We start from the raw sequence: 16,111 nt of genomic DNA on the forward strand, positions 1-16,111 counted from the left end.
AGAGATGGGTTTGGCCGCATGACCCAGAAATATTGCCAGATTTGGGCAAACATCCAATTCAGTAAATTGACGCCCCTTGAAACTAGCCATGATTGGCCAGGGGAACACCCCAACTAGCCATGGCTGTTATTGACCATGGGAACACCCTTGCCCAATCATAGCCATGGCTAGTTGCTAAACGCCAAATTGGCTGTGCCACATCATTCTGCACATGACCCAAATACTCCTATCCAACACAGTTTTTGATGGAAATTCCCTTCATTTCAAGCATCCAACCAGATTTTGCCAGGAATATCAGGAATATTGTTGTTTTTTGTTACTTCATATGATGTGATAACCCATAGTGTGAATAAAGCCAGGAGGCTTCACTTTTCATATCAATAGAGAGCAAAATTTTTAATAGAAGTAAATAGAAAAATTAGCTAATATTCTGCCCCCCCCGACCGTTTTAAAGTCAATCTGCCACTTTAAATGATCATCAGAACAGTATTTTTCTACCGTATTTTCATTTCTTAAAAAAACAAGATGTAGTGTCATCTATGTTATGTTGTTTTATCCTGAAGAAATATTTTATGTCTAGTTTGTTCATAAATGTGGTTACTAAATGGTTGGCAAAAAGCAGCATAAATTAACATTAATGGCGGCTCTTATAAACTATGTGCTAAACATTACAGAGCAAAGATATTTTTTTCCCACTTACCTTTGCTCTAATCATCCTCTCTCCTTACTTCCCAGTCTGCTCTCCGCTCTCAATTTCTTCTGAATTCCATCTCTGCTGTATAAAAGATTACATATAAATGTCATGCAGTAGGGAGTCACAGGTGCTAGACTTCCTTCAAGGATTTTTGAGATAACTACAACTTCACAGACAGATTGAAGAAGGGAAAGCCATTAGAAAAAAAGAAAGATTTTAGGTCAAATAATGACTATAAACAGCGTTAATTCACTGGGGCAGTTTTTTTGCCTGGCATTTTTACCACTATTGCAATTTGCAACAAGAATTTGGGGCAGCGATTTTTATGTAAACTTAGCCAACTATAGGGAGCTGAAAAGAACAACTATAGCAGATATTTCAGCCAGCATCAGACACAATAATAAATCTGTTGCAGTATAAGGGCTTAGTCACATGAATGTAATGGGCACCGATAAGAGTCCGCACATCAGTCCCCATTAACGTTTATGGTTTAAAAAAAAAAAAACGAGAGGAGCCAATCCAGTAGGTAGATATAGACATTTTATTGGTAAAAACCAGGCGTAGTCAAGCTTTGCACATCATATAGTTAAAAAAAACCATTAGGGAACGTTATATAAATAAGCCATATAATTCTGCTTGGTGGCTACTAGAGCGGTGATACCACGCCATTGGCGCCATGCTGTCTGCCCCTCTTAGTCAGAATGGGCCCGAGAAATGTCCCACCTTTTTCACATGGAAGAGCTAGCGGTGGTGTCTCCGGATACCCATGAGCGATTTTTAAAGGTGTGGGAGCCCTGGATACGCTTTAGGGAATCCGGGGAATATAAGACCCTCTTTGGAGACTAGATCCATCGACCAGTTCCCCCATTTTCCTTTGTGGCCTACTTTCACCCCTCCTGCTCCCCCTCCTCCCTCTCACCCCCCATCTCCCATTATTCATGACCTGGCCTACCTGGACTACTTTTTCCTGGTCTTCCCTGTTGTATGGCCCCATGTGATGTGTGATATGTTTGTGGAATACTGCTTATATTGGTTTGTGTTATTGCTAGTTAAGATAACATATGGTTTAAGGAACGGGCATCAGAATAAAACCCATGGGGTTCTGCACCCCCTTCATGGTTTCCTTCACAACTGGGGTGGAAGCAGTAAATGAAAGTAACAACCCTGCCATGGGGCAATGCATGTTTAGCTCTCATTGTTTATACCTTTATCATTTCTCATGCTGTGCATTCTAAACGTGACTTAATTCGTGTACAGCCCTGTATATCTTGCCCTGTATATCTTGCCGTTTGCCTTAACCTTAGCATAATGTTCATTGTACAAATTATCTTGGAATTATGTTAAATTCCCGGTACGATGCACTACATCATATTATACCATACTTTGTTTTTTTTATTTCTTTGTTCTTGTTTTATATTGTTTTATATTGTTTACTGTTTACCTTTGTCTTTTGACAATAAAGAGATTCAACATAAATAAGCCATATAGTATAAAATATAATGCTTAAGTGTGCAAAAAATGCAGGGTAAAGTGTGTTAGACAGCATAGATATACATAAAAGTAAAAACATACAATGTAAAAATTATCTAAATGCTAATTCGTAGGAACATGTCTACATACAAATACTCTATAGCTGAGTATTATAATTTACAGAATACAATGGTTAATATGATTGAGAGGTATAGTACTAATAAGATAAGAGGAAAGGACCAAAGTAAATGACATAAAAGGGTAAATTTGGGATGGAGGATAGGTCGGGGGAGAGTGGTCAGGGGAAGCTTAGGCTAGTAAAGTGCAAAGTGGATGTAGCAGGAGCAATAGAAACGGAGACAAGGAGATAAAACTATTCTGATTATTGGGAGTTGCTAAGGCACTGGCAGCTTGCTTCTCTATGGAAAGGGGAGAGGTGAGCAGCACTTCTCCAGAAGGTGCTACAGCCTGGGTGCACATACGTTGTGTGAATGTACCCTAATTGACTGCGGCAGAAAAAAAAAGCTACAACTATTTGTTTGAGACATTTGTATGCCAGAAAACATGCATATCTTCATTGATAAATTCCCATTACTGTGTTGTTAATGGCTGCAATAAAAGGGCTATCCAAAAGTCAACTTTTAGAATTGTAAACCACTCAAACTGAATTAGTCTCATGCTCTATTGGGGATGATTCCATGCTATTAAATAAAAGTAAGCATCTTTATATTTGTAGAAAATATGTAGAAAAGTTTAACTTGACAGGTTTTCCCTGATACAATATCAATGTAGAAAGTCATTTTAAGCTTTTCTCCAACTGTATAACCCTTTTACCTACTTCCCAAAATGAAATTTAGGCCTTTGTGATAACCGGTGACATTATGCATACAAAAGCATTAGATGACTATCTGCTCTTATGGCTGTAGACATTTTTTCAGTACTAATTATATAAGAAAGCACATAGAGAGATGTGTTAGGGAATGTAAAGTGTGCCCTTTCTATTTTGTTTGCACAGATTGTCAAGGTTTCTAAAAAGTACAGGAAAATCCCTGGTGGTGTCAATTCTGCAGTATTTCATTGTTAACTTGATTAAAGGCTCTTGTTTCCAGCAGAACTTCAACTTTAATTGCTCTATAGTCCAAGCACATAGCAAAGTGACTGCCAGAAACTGACATTGGTAAAAACAGACCTGAATTATGTATCCCAATAGCCACAAATCAGTTCTATTCTTAAATTAAGCAGATAATCAATTAAAGATAAACAACAGCCGGCTCAAAAATGCAAGAGCAGGCAACAAAGAGCTGCTCAAGTTAGAGTATTCATTGAACGGAATGTAGCGCACATACAGTCCACCAGCTACAGGAGAATACATTCATTTTTTTTCCGTTTGCTCTTGTCTTTCAGTGTACACATTTAAATGCTGGTCAATAATTGAAGTAATGGATAACTATTTATATTAATATTTTAAAATGGATCCAAGTTGAAAAAGTACTGCATTGTTTCTATAAAGCTAAGCTTTGATCACAACATGTATTGTTTTATAAAAATAAAAAGTTTTCCACGACGTTATCTGTCAAAGCAAATAGATGAAGTGCTGCTGTTTAAGCAATAAGCAAAGTCTTTATTTCGAAGGTCATTAGACTGTTTTGACCAAGTGAAATAAAAATATTTTCATGAAAAAGTTTTTATCTCATACAGTAAATACAGTTTTTTTGCTTATCCTTATTGTTTATGGTGTAATATTTTTTCCAAACACCTTTGAATTTTTCTTTTTAGTTATATGTTCAGCAGGACCGGAATCACAAGCAGCAGTACTTTATCAGAAGCTCAGGAGTCCCATTAGTGGTGATCACAATATCGTAGGATAAGATTTCCTAAATCTGGTAAATTCACGCAGTTACGAGCTAATTTTAGTGGATTACATTAAAATATTAAACAAGTGTAATAAATAGCTTTTTTTTTGTTTTCTTATCGCCTAATTTGCCAGTTTGTGCACCTTTCTGTAAACTTATGCCCTCATCACCAAATGGATTTTTCAGTTTTAAAAAAAATACAAAAAGACATACATAAGACCAATATTAGTTATAGTACCACTAGGCCTAAATAATATCACAATAGTAGAGATAATAGAATCATCCAAAATTCTATTTGTAAAAGATTTGTTGAACCCCTCAAAAGATTTGGTTCAGGAGAGAATCTCTTTGCTTGAAGCCGTTGTTATATAGATCCCTTTCCTAGTATTCTGCTGGTTATATTTCCTGGCTAGCTTCTTATTATCTTTGCCTGCTGCATATCTTAGTCTCCTCTCCTACCTGTTCCCTATGCACATCCTGCAGCAGTGAGCAGTGGGTACACAGTGGAAAGGGGGGGGGGGTCCTCGTTCAGAATGTAAAAGCCTGTGCAGCCACAACACGGAGTCTAATGATAACACGCCCATAGCTCACTTACCCTATTAGCATAATTTTAAGAAAAGTTTATTTTGTAAGGAAGGAGGGAATAGATAACAAATATAAGGTTACCACACTCAAAGTGGCTAGTATTTTAGTGGTTTAACCCCTACACACACCATTACGTCCTGGTGTGGGTGTATGGAGAGAGCTCAGCCTGGGTATAATACAGCTGACACCCGTCTGTTACTGCTGCGGTCAGTGCTGGCATTGATCGTGGCAGTTAACCTAACTTGCCTTTGGATGGGAGCCGCCTTCTTGGATGGCCGATCGTCACCCCCTGTGATGTCATTGGGAGGCTTGCCATGTGCAATGATATCCAATAGCCTGCAGATGGCAGGTTTTTAGATATCATCATGAAAATTGGTATATACTGCAAAACAGTAGTTTTGTAATCTATACTATGAGCAATCAGTGGGTGTGAAATTATTGTTAAACATTTTAAAAATGTAAAAAATGTAATAATTGATGTGGCTGTTTTCCCTAGATCACACATAAAAATAAATAAACAGTAAAAATCATACATATGTTAGGAATCGTCACCTCGCAAATCACCACTTTTGGGCCATTTTTTATTCATGAATATTTGAATAAAAATTTATCAAACAGTCACATAGGTCCAAAATATATATTAAATAAAACTCCATCATACACTGCAAAAAGTGACATGTTACACAAATTCATACACCAAGGTTTAAAAAAGTTATTGGCCTCAGAATTTAGCAAAATGGCAAATATTTTTTTTGTACAAAATCTTCTAAATCTTCTAAAACCTAATAAAACCTATACATATATTTGGCATCACTGTGATCGTATCGACCCAAAGAATAAATAGAAGGCATCATTTGAAGTGCAGAGTGAAAGCCATAAAAACAGAGCCTACAAGAAAACGCTGCAAATGTGCTATTTTTCCAGTCTATTGCATGTAATATTAAATGGTGCCACTAAAAAGTACAATTTGTCCTGCATATAACAAGCCCCTCTTGAATGAGGGGAGTAAAAACAGAAATGCAAAAACCAAAAAGGGCTGAGTCCTTTAAGGGTTAAAACCTGGTGACAGGTTCCCTTTAAGAAATACTAATTTAAGCCTGAACAGTTGTGTCATCTCTTATGTAAAGTATGTTAATTTATATGAAGGATTTAAGGATACTTTATCAGTAATTAAAAATTAAAGATAAGGAAACACTCAACATTTTACCCAAACCACTTGATAAATCAGTTCTATACATAAATAATTTGCATCTAATTAATTAAAAGTTTACCATATCAACAGAAAATCAAGGCAGAATCGGGAAACTATTCAGCTTCATCTTCCAAGATAACATTTGCAAATTGACTTTTAGACTGTGTTTACATGGCAGGCAAACTTAAAAGTAACCGAAAAAAATATGAAATGTATAAAATATGTGTTTAAATGATTGAAAAAATAAATTATAGAAATGTATTAATTATTTATTATATAATATGTAGCATATAAATAGTCCTCTTGGATGAAATGGATGCATTTCCCAGCAACAGGACAACAATGCATTTATTTATTCAGCTCCACAATAACCATGATATATGGAATCTTTTTTGTTCAGAATGAACTATGTTGGCTCCTAAAAAAAAAAAGTTATTGAACAGGATATTCCATTTTCGAACACTTGCTGTCTGCAATTTATCTCTTTTTAGACTCATCGCTTACTAAAATGATTAAGTAGTCTGTGCAAAGGAAATGTACTAAGTTTGCACTTAAATCAATTTTGACATTTTTTTTGTGTGTAAAGGAAAAACTTTAGAAAACATAAAAGTTAATATTTCTTGGTATAGATGATGACTAAAGCGGATTATAAAAAAATTCCAACCTAATAAACATCCAACATTTTACCATATTATAAAATACAATATTATTGTTATTTCTAATATATTAATTGGATTAAAATTGTAAATGAAGGTCAATGGAAAACCGATTTGTCAATCATTAGCCGTCTTAACCAAAAAGAAAAAGGCATTTAATAAGTTTAAATGGGTTGCCTGTTGGGATGACTGGAACCATTATAGTTGGTTAAAATCGATTTAAATCGATGTGGCACTTAAGTGCAGTGGCAGTAACATGCCGATGACAATGGAAAGTAAGAAGAATCATTGATGACATCATGAGGAGAGGAACCCTCCCCTAAAATGGCAGCATACAGCACCACTGGCACGTCGATATCCACACCGATTCAAATGGTGCCAACAGCATCAACAGTGGGGGCGGGAATGAACAGAACCAAACCCGAACTATTAACTGATTTCAGGTTTCAGGGTACCCCAAACAATTTTTCGGCATGAACCTGAGTGCTCCAATCCCTTTCTTATTATGAAACCCATTTTTTGTCACAAGTGACAAATGAAGGAAATGTCTCCTGGGTACCAGATATTGGACCCATGCTGAATTTAAATTTGATAACCTTTCCTAAGTGTTAAGACTTTTTATGAGATGCTCATGTTCTATATGTTCTTTCTGTTAACTTCATGTGAATCCTTAAAGGACTTTTCAATTTATAGAGCTGCATGAGGGCTTGTAATGTGTGGGACAAATTGTACTATTTATTGGTGCCATTTAATATTCCATGTGAAATACTGGAAAGTTGGAAAAAAAATCAAATGTGATCAATATGACATAAAAAACAGCTGCAGCATTTTCTTGTAGGCTTTGTTTTAAATGCTGTTTACTGTGTGCCCCAAATGACACCTCTCCTTTATTCTTTGGGTAAGTACTCATAAGGAAATATTAATAATATAGCTTTTTGCCAATAATCAAATGCTAATGTAGTGTATTCCATTATACATGTATATTCTCTTTGTAATACAAAATACAAGAAATTTCATATGTATCCTTGTACCCCAAGTTTTGGAATTTGGTTGTTGTACTGTCTCACAGAGGCCTTTGATAAAGCACTTCAGAGATAAGAACCAAACTATGATAGAACTTAGGCTACTTGTTCTAAAAACATATTTGGTGTTATAATATGTAAATTCTTAAAGGCCCATTCTTTAGGCAACATTTTGGACGTCTGGCTTCTTATGGCCATGTCTCTCAGCCAACTTGTTAACCATTTTTTTATTCCATTTATTTCATAATTTTTTATTATAACCTCACATCTAAATAAAGTCACAGAAATACCAAACTTATAGTTTTTTATGTTTAAAGGAAATCTACACTAAAAATCATGCAGGATAAACCAGGAAGATTTACTCATAGATCCAGACACTGACTGTGGTAATCTTCCTATATCTGTAATCCGTGGCCTCCTTCCTTCTAAAATCAACTTTTAATTATGCTGATGAGCCTGATGGGCTACCCTAACCACTCTGTGATCTGTCTTTAAGAGGGTTAACTTACCCTTGTGCTGTGCATTGAGATATCTGCCTCTGAGACTTCAGACTGGTTGGCATCTTCTGACATCCCGAAGGTGAAGGACGTCAACCCTTAAAGTAATTTAGATATGGATTGAGTCACAATTATGACACAGTAGTGCAGATTAATCAATCAATCTGTTTACACCCCTATTGTAATTGGCAGCTAATATCTGTCTAAACCATATTTATTGAAACAGTTCAGGCATAGCTTTGCGCCACAAATAATGCTAATGTGCTAGAATTTTGGTGCAGCTTTCTAATATAAACCAAGACAAAGATTAGGAGGTGCAAAGTACAAGCAGAGAATCCTATACTAGAAGACATTTATAATCCAAAATCAGACACAGTAATCAACCTGGTGTTGTCTCACTCTGCACGGTATTACCAGAGTATTTTTATGATTGCTACAACATCAAGGTCTACTCTATTTATATTTTACAGAAATTTAATCTATATTAGCTCTACCTTTCTACCTCTGCACAAATGTAATTTTGCTATGCTGCCCAGCACCCCCTTTACTGCTCCTTTTTGTAATTAATTACATAGTTTTCAAAAGCATGGAGTGAAAAGAGGAAAGAGAATGCACCAGCAGACATGGCTTCACCTCTGATGAACAGAAAAGCTAATATTCATGAAGCTAAACACAGAATTTTCTCTAATATTACAGATAGCCATAATGAAAATCAAATAGTTATTTGCAGAAAGCAATGTAATTGCAGTCTAAGGCAAAAAGTTCTAAGGCAAAAATTTACTATTAATTCTGAACTCTATTTCTACATTAGCATGCCAGGGTTAAAGAATTTTTTTATGACCTCAATATGGGGTACAAACAGCTAAGAAACCCTGCATTGGGTTTCTTTCTCTCTCTCTTCTCCCGTTTGTTTCTTTCTGTTAGTAGCAAAAACTAACCAGTCGACATGAACACAAATAACATTACCACTTTAAAAGAGCTCTAGTATGACCAAATAAATGCCGTGCACTTTCATAAATAGGTTATCAGAGAAATCAAAGTTCAAACAGGATAGAATTTCTCCCATTTAGTGGTAAACTTGTCTAGCATTTAGGGTGCGGTCACACGTTGCAGTTAAAACTGCATCACAATCAACTTTGAGATGGTTTTAGGTGCAGTTTTGTTAATTTAACAGGTGAAAGATATTTGTGGAACTGATTTCCACTTAAAATCAATTTCACCCATTCAATTCATGTCTTTGACCTGTTAAATTAACAAAAGTGCGTCTACCACCACCTCAAAACTGATTGTGATGCAGTTGTAACTGCAACAAATGACCCCACCCTGTAGGTAGAGTTTTGTTTCTGCTGTTTGAGCTTACCATAACATATTGGATGATTAAATGGATCTCACTCAAGTGACCAACCCACTTACTACACTTGCCGCTAGAAGGAAACTAATGTGCACAATTGTTTTCAGCTCTGGTCAAAATTGAATGATAATTAAGTTTAATATTCAGTCATTGCCATGTTGTAAACAAATTGCCACAGTTAGAATTCCAGTTTTTTGCAATGATTTGAGAACTGTTCACATCGGACTCAAGACAATCTCATATTACCCGTTTTGACATACTGTATCATTTAGAAAAGTGACATATTTGTAGTTTTGATACATTTTCCTTGCAGGGCACAAATGGTTCGCCAACATCAAAATGTTTACATTATTGACATTGACTGGAACATCTTCTGAAAACATACATCAACAGTGCTCAAAATAAAGGAAATTACAAATCTGTGTGACTTTTTAGGAAAAATATATACAAGTAAGTGCAAAGTTGACAAAAAAAATATGACAGATCTTCAGTCACACATTGGAATATACAGAAATAAAAAAACTGATTGGTGTCAAATCAGATCAGACACTAGATGTTTGTTTAAAAGGAAATCAACCACTTTTAAAAAAAATGCCTAGAAATACTCCCCTCTGCTCCTCTTCATTTTCTTCCTGGCACGGAGCACGGGGACAAGATGTCTGGCACTCTGTGCTGCTAATTATGCATACCTACGCCACCTTCCTCTCCCATGCTCCCAACATAGGCCTTTCTATCCTGATAATGGTAAACTGATGCTGCTCTTTTATGTCTGGCTGATAAAAAATTTTTATGGGATGGAGGGTGGGGGGGGGGGGTCAAGTTATTTATTTAAAATAAATAAATCTCCTCTCCCTCATTTTTCCATAGCATATCAGCTACTTGGAAATCCCATATTTGTGGGCTTTCTGAGCAAAGTATTCCAAGCCGTTAAATATTAAATATTGTTTAAGCTAGTGAGGTCAGAAAGTTCTCACAGGGGTAATGTGTTCTTTGAAAGATGGAAAACACAACTTTCAACAAAATAGAAGATTGATCCAGCACCAAAATGGTCTATTTTAAATGTTTTGCCTTCAGACTTTATTTGAAAAATTCCAATCAATCGATAAAAAAAATTTCAGCATAAAACGTTTACATCACTGGAGTGTTTTGGTGCTGGGTCAATCTGCCATTTTGTTTTATTGCTTAGTCCGGTTCGAGGAGGGATCTACAGCATACACTGTAGATACTGGTGAGTTGGATTTTTTTTTGCATTATATGTGTGCAGCTTTATTAACAACCTAGTTTTCCCTAATATTGCACACAATTAAAGCATGAAGCCTTTTAACCTTCCTATTTTGCAAAAACGGGTTAAAAAATAATAGAAATGTTATTGATTTATTGCATTTCTTGTACTTTTCTTCCATCCCAGAACCCAATCTCAAACATGCCCATTAATAATGACTACCGGTATATATAGTTTTACATCGCTTTCACCTCCTTCCTCTTGCTTAGAAATGTTTCTTGTATGATATTTCCCTCAAATGATTGAATTTAATAACTGCATGAAATACTACAAAGCTGAGCATATTTCCCAATTTACGTTTTGCCTAAAGCTTTGTGATATAATGCTACACCTTAGTATAATTCAATTTCATAGCTGTGACTGTAACATTCCAAGATGACTGCAGGAGGATTGGAGATGTTTGCCAAGCAATGCAGCAGGGACAGAACACTTAGCAGAGGTAAAGCGTTACATTAGTGTCCAGTTTGCTAACAATGTGTTGGGTGATTATTAAAATGGTCAGAGTAATCAAGGATGATCATTGGGCCAGATTAGAAGGAATTTACATTTTTTTACTATTTTGTGGTAATCACAACACATTCACCAAACCTACTGCTTGTTAAATGTTTTGCCAAAAACGGTCTGTGTTCTCAATGCCAAAAAAATACTCTTTTTGTAAGTACAGAGATATCTCTGCAGATGAGAATTTACTGGAGCTATATTTTGTCCATTTGAAAATTTGTTCACGTCTCATACAAACATTACAAGCATCGTGACTTACATTCTGTAAGAGCTCAGATGCTAAACCTGTCTGTACTTACAGTGCCAGAGCAGAATATAACTTGTCATTTTTATTTTTTTTAATCATAGAAGATTTTTTTTGTAAATAAAGTGTAGTTGGAGGAAGTCTTTATAGTATATACATATGTGTTCCTATATACTAACCCTTCTTTGTCTATTACAATATGAAACTTTAAATTAGTATATCAAAATTTTTCATTTACTATTTTGCATAAATATGCAACAAAATAAAACCAGGCCCACAAGATTAGCAATAGTATTCCCCGAATAGCAATAGAGGAAGACATGAATATTGTTGCAGGCTCTCTCTAAATGCCAGATTAGTACCTACATAATCAACCACCATCTGTTATCACTGCACTGAAATATACATAAATCTAAGTCATACAGTCAAAGTTTTCTGATTTTCCAGAAACAATGTGTCATTTTTTTCCTTTTTTTTTTGCACATTTTTATTGTTCATAAGTAAAGGCAGATGGAAATGATTAAAGTCCTATTTGAAACATGATTTAAATCTCTCTTACAAAATTAAAAGAAGCATGTCGCAAATTTGACCCGGCTAGTGAAAGGTTTCCATAAAGTCTTATTTAGTGAATGCCAACCCTCTTTTATCTAAAATTTGCTTCCCTCACATCCCCACAAAATCAACTTTGTTATCTTACTTATCATCATCTCTGTTGGTTCCTCCCAATTACTCCTCCCCATGCCATATGCCTCCTTACCATTCAACAATTTATGTCATGTCACCAGGGTGATGCCATCTAAGGTCCTTTACCCTTTAATATTTGCAAAATGTACCCCAAGTCTGTATCAGATTACATGAAATCACAGCATGACCACCTTAGACTTCTACTCCTCCCTTCCCTACATGGAGGCATGCTGTAATAGTACTTTTAAAAAATCTTTATTTATATAGTGCCATCATATTCCAGGGCACTGCAATTTCTTGTGATTAGATATATAAAAAAGGTAGATTTTGCAAATCTTACTGGGTAAAGGAAAGGACCTTAGATGACATATCCTCGGTCGCATGACATGAGTCGTTCAATGATGTAACAGAACTCTCTCAACATTACCGCAAGGTACTGTGTAAAACAATTGACCCAGCTAGTTCTACCTCTAATAAGTAAACAGAGCAAAAGGTGTCTGTAGTTGCGTATTGGCAGATGGTCCTTAACCCCTTCACGCTCCGTGGCGCACCGGCATCGGGAAACACGGGGTGCCGGCTGTAACTAATAGCCGGCACCCCAGTGTAACACCCGCGATCGGAGTTGTCTCCGATCGCGGGTGCTTCGCGATCGGAGTTGTCTCCGATCGCGGGTGCTAAACCCGTTAAATGCCGCGGTCAGCGCGACCGCGGCATCTAACATGTCTCTGGGGTGTCTTTCCCCCACGATCGGCCCCCCCGAACCGTTTTCGGGGGGCGCCGATCGTTGCTATGGAAGTGCTGGGGTCCGATCTGGTCCCCAGCACTGCCTGCAGGCACTGCCAGTAAGATGGCGTCTGTGACGTCATCTTACTGGCATAGTGCCAGCCTATGCAAGTGCATAGGCTGACACAGATAATACCCTGCAATACATGATTATTGCAGAGTATTATCATGAACAAGCAATCAGATGATTGCTTGGTCATTTCCCATGGTGGAAAAAGTGAAAAAGTAAAAAAAAAAATGTTATTCAATAAAAAATAAAGTAATAAATCAATAAAAATGCCCATAAGCCCCATAACATATAAAGAGACATATAACCCCAAAAAAGTCTAAATCATAACAAAAACCCCACATATATAGTATCACCGCGTCCGTAACAACCCGTAGAATACAAGTAAATCATTATTGAACCCCCACGATAAACGCCGTAAAAAAAAACTGCTATAAACCTTCCAAAAATTATGATTTTTAGCTATTCAATCCCACAAAAAATGCTATAAAATGTGATCAAAAAACCATGTGTACTCCGACATGATAATGGTGCAAAGTACAACATGTCCCGCAAAAAATAAGCCATCAACCAGCTCCGTAGCCAAAAAAGTAACAATGTTATGCCACTTGGAAGACGGCAATACATAAATGATAGATTTTTCCCCACATTAGGGTTTTGTTTGACAAATTTAGTAAAACGTAAGAAAATATATTGAAGTCTGGTATCCCCGTAATCGTATCAACCCATAGAATAAAGATAACATGATTATTAGTCTATACGGTGAACACCAAAAAAAAAAAAGAGTAAAAAATCCAGTACAGAATTGATGCTTTTCTACTCCTGCCCTCAAAAATTGTGAATTAGACTCACCGGTAATTCGGTTTCCATCTAGTCCTCCATGACGGCCCACTAGGAGGATGACCCTTGACCTCTGTAGGGACAGGAAGCAGAGAGGTTAAAAGCCTCCCCCCACATCCTCCCGCCAGTGTCTACCAAATAACTACACCGGTGGAAGATACAACGTATTTTTATTCTGCCTGTTTGAATCACATACAGAATTTACAACAAAGTGAAAGAAACCATGGGAGGGAAAATATATAGGCCGTCATGGAGGACTAGATGGAAACCGAATTACCGGTGAGTCTAATTCACAATTTCCATAACGTCCCCCATGACGGCCCACTAGGAGATCTACAAAATTAGTAGAATTAGGGTGGGACCACAGCCTGGAGAACCTTCTGACCGAAGGCGAGATCCTGTGAGTTGGGTAAGTCCAGCCGATAATGTTTAGCAAAGGTGGATGAAGAAGCCCAGGTGGCAGCTCTGCAGATTTGTTCAAGAGAAGCGCCCCTCTTTTCTGCCCAGGAGGCGGATATGGCTCTGGTGGAATGGGCTTTAAGGTTAGGAGGAACTTCTTTCCCTTGTTCTGTATAACAAGAGGCTATGGCAGTCTTTAACCATCTGGCGATCGTGGTTTTGGATGCCTTTACCCCTTTGTTCTTCCCCTGAAACTGAACAAAGAGATTGTGATCTTTGCGCCAGGGTTTTGTGGCTTTTAAGTACTCTAAGACCGAGCGCCTTACATCCAGGGAATGCCACGCTATTTCCTTGCTTGAAGAAGGATTCCCGTAGAATGATGGAAGAATTATTTCCTGATTCTTGTGAAACCCAGACGCCACTTTGGGAACAAAGCTTGGATCCAGAGTCAGAGTTATCCTGTCAGGGAGAATACACATATAGGGTTCTCTAATAGAAATGGCTTGGAGTTCCCCCAGCCTTCTAGCTGAAGTCACAGCTATTAATAGAGAAGACTTTAAAGTTAAGTTTTTTATACTAGCGTCCTTTAAAGGCTCAAAGGGAGGTCTGGAGAGAGCATCCAGAACCAGGGAGAGATCCCAGGAGGGAACCCGCTTCAGAATCTGAGGCCTAATTCTATTTGCAGCTGCAATAAATCTTTTGACCCACCTGTGGTCCGCCAGGGGATGGTCGAAGAAAGCACTCAGAGACGAAATTTGGACTTTCAGGGTGCTAGTAGAAAGACCAATTTCTAGTCCTTCTTTCTAAAAACGCCCCCCCCCCCCCTTAGGAGGAGAGAGACCCTCTCTTGACCTGACCCCTGTAGGGACAGGAAGACACTGGCGGGAGGATGTGGGGGGAGGCTTTTAACCTCTCTGCTTCCTGTCCCTACAGAGGTCAAGGGTCATCCTCCTAGTGGGCCGTCATGGGGGACGTTATGGAAAAAGTTCCTAAATTTTCAACAATAGGTGATACCAACCCCAAAATGGTAACAATGGAAAAAGCATCTCATCGCGCAAAAAAAATGCCATCACATGGCCCCAATAACGAAAAAGCGAAAATTTTATAGCCTTCAAAAGGGGCCAATGAGGAAACTAAAATCCTGGCAGCTGCAGTGCCCTCCTTCCCTTCTGTGCCTCGCTGTGCCCCCATAACACAAGTAATGGCCACATGTGGGGGGTCTCTGTACTCGGGAGAAATTGCAGAACAAATTGTATGGTGGGTTTTCTCTTTTTATATTTTGGAAATGTGTAAATTTTAGGGCTAAATGAACGTATAAGGGAACATTTTGACCATTCTAAATTTCACCTCCATTTTGATTCAATTACTATGAAGATCTCAAGGGGTTAACAATCTTCGTAAAAGCGGTTTCTGATAGCTTGAGGGGTGCAGATTTGAAAATGGGTTGGTTATATAGGGGGTTTTGATGCTAAATATGTAAAATTTCATTCAAAACTGTATTTATCCCCAAAATAGTCAATTCTGAAAATCCGGAAAAGCGATATTCTTTTTGTAAGCCGCGTGACATCAAAATAAATTATCCAAACATTTCAGAAATTATGAAAATGTAAAGTAGACAAATGGGAAATGTTATTCAGCAACTTATTTAGGTGGTAAATCTATCTGCCTGAAAACGCAATGATTTTGAATTTCGAAAATGGCAAATTTTTAAAAAAATTTATCATATTTCCTTTTTTTTTGTAAGTAAACGCAAAACTTATCAGCCAAAATTTACCACTAAAATGGAGTACAACATGTGGGGAAAAAACAATCTCGGAATCGCTTTGATAATTAACAGTGTTCAAAAGTTATAACCATATAAAGCGACGCAGGTCAGAATCCAAAAAATCGGGCTGAGCCTTAAGCTACAAAATGGCTGCGTCCTTAAGGGGTTAAATACTAGCATGTCCTAGCAGCGAGACATGTCAATGAGAAACAATGAGGGAGGGCAATTTAAATAAAATGTAATATGCAGGGATCCATTAATAGCATTGGACTCACCTCAGATGAGG

General features: G+C 37.3%; 2 long non-coding RNA genes across 2 annotated transcripts in view; both read right to left on the reverse strand.

Moving 5' to 3' along the window:
- LOC140106665 (uncharacterized) overlaps window positions 1-16,111 on the reverse strand; it is a 141,846-nt gene that overhangs the window by 91,360 nt on the left and 34,375 nt on the right. The window contains exons 2-3 of the long non-coding RNA XR_011850832.1: window positions 7,982-8,067; window positions 701-775 (exon numbers count right to left, since the gene is read on the reverse strand). This is a non-coding gene — a long non-coding RNA (uncharacterized lncRNA). The remainder of the gene's footprint in view (window positions 1-700; window positions 776-7,981; window positions 8,068-16,111) is intronic.
- LOC140105919 (uncharacterized) lies at window positions 13,815-14,782 on the reverse strand. Its single transcript, XR_011850673.1, has 2 exons — window positions 14,387-14,782; window positions 13,815-14,314 (listed from the first exon to the last, which is right to left on the reverse strand). It is a non-coding gene; the product is annotated as an uncharacterized lncRNA (long non-coding RNA).

The sequence above is a fragment of the Engystomops pustulosus genome, chromosome 11, assembly GCF_040894005.1.
Source record: "Engystomops pustulosus chromosome 11, aEngPut4.maternal, whole genome shotgun sequence".
NCBI lineage: Eukaryota > Metazoa > Chordata > Amphibia > Anura > Leptodactylidae > Engystomops > Engystomops pustulosus.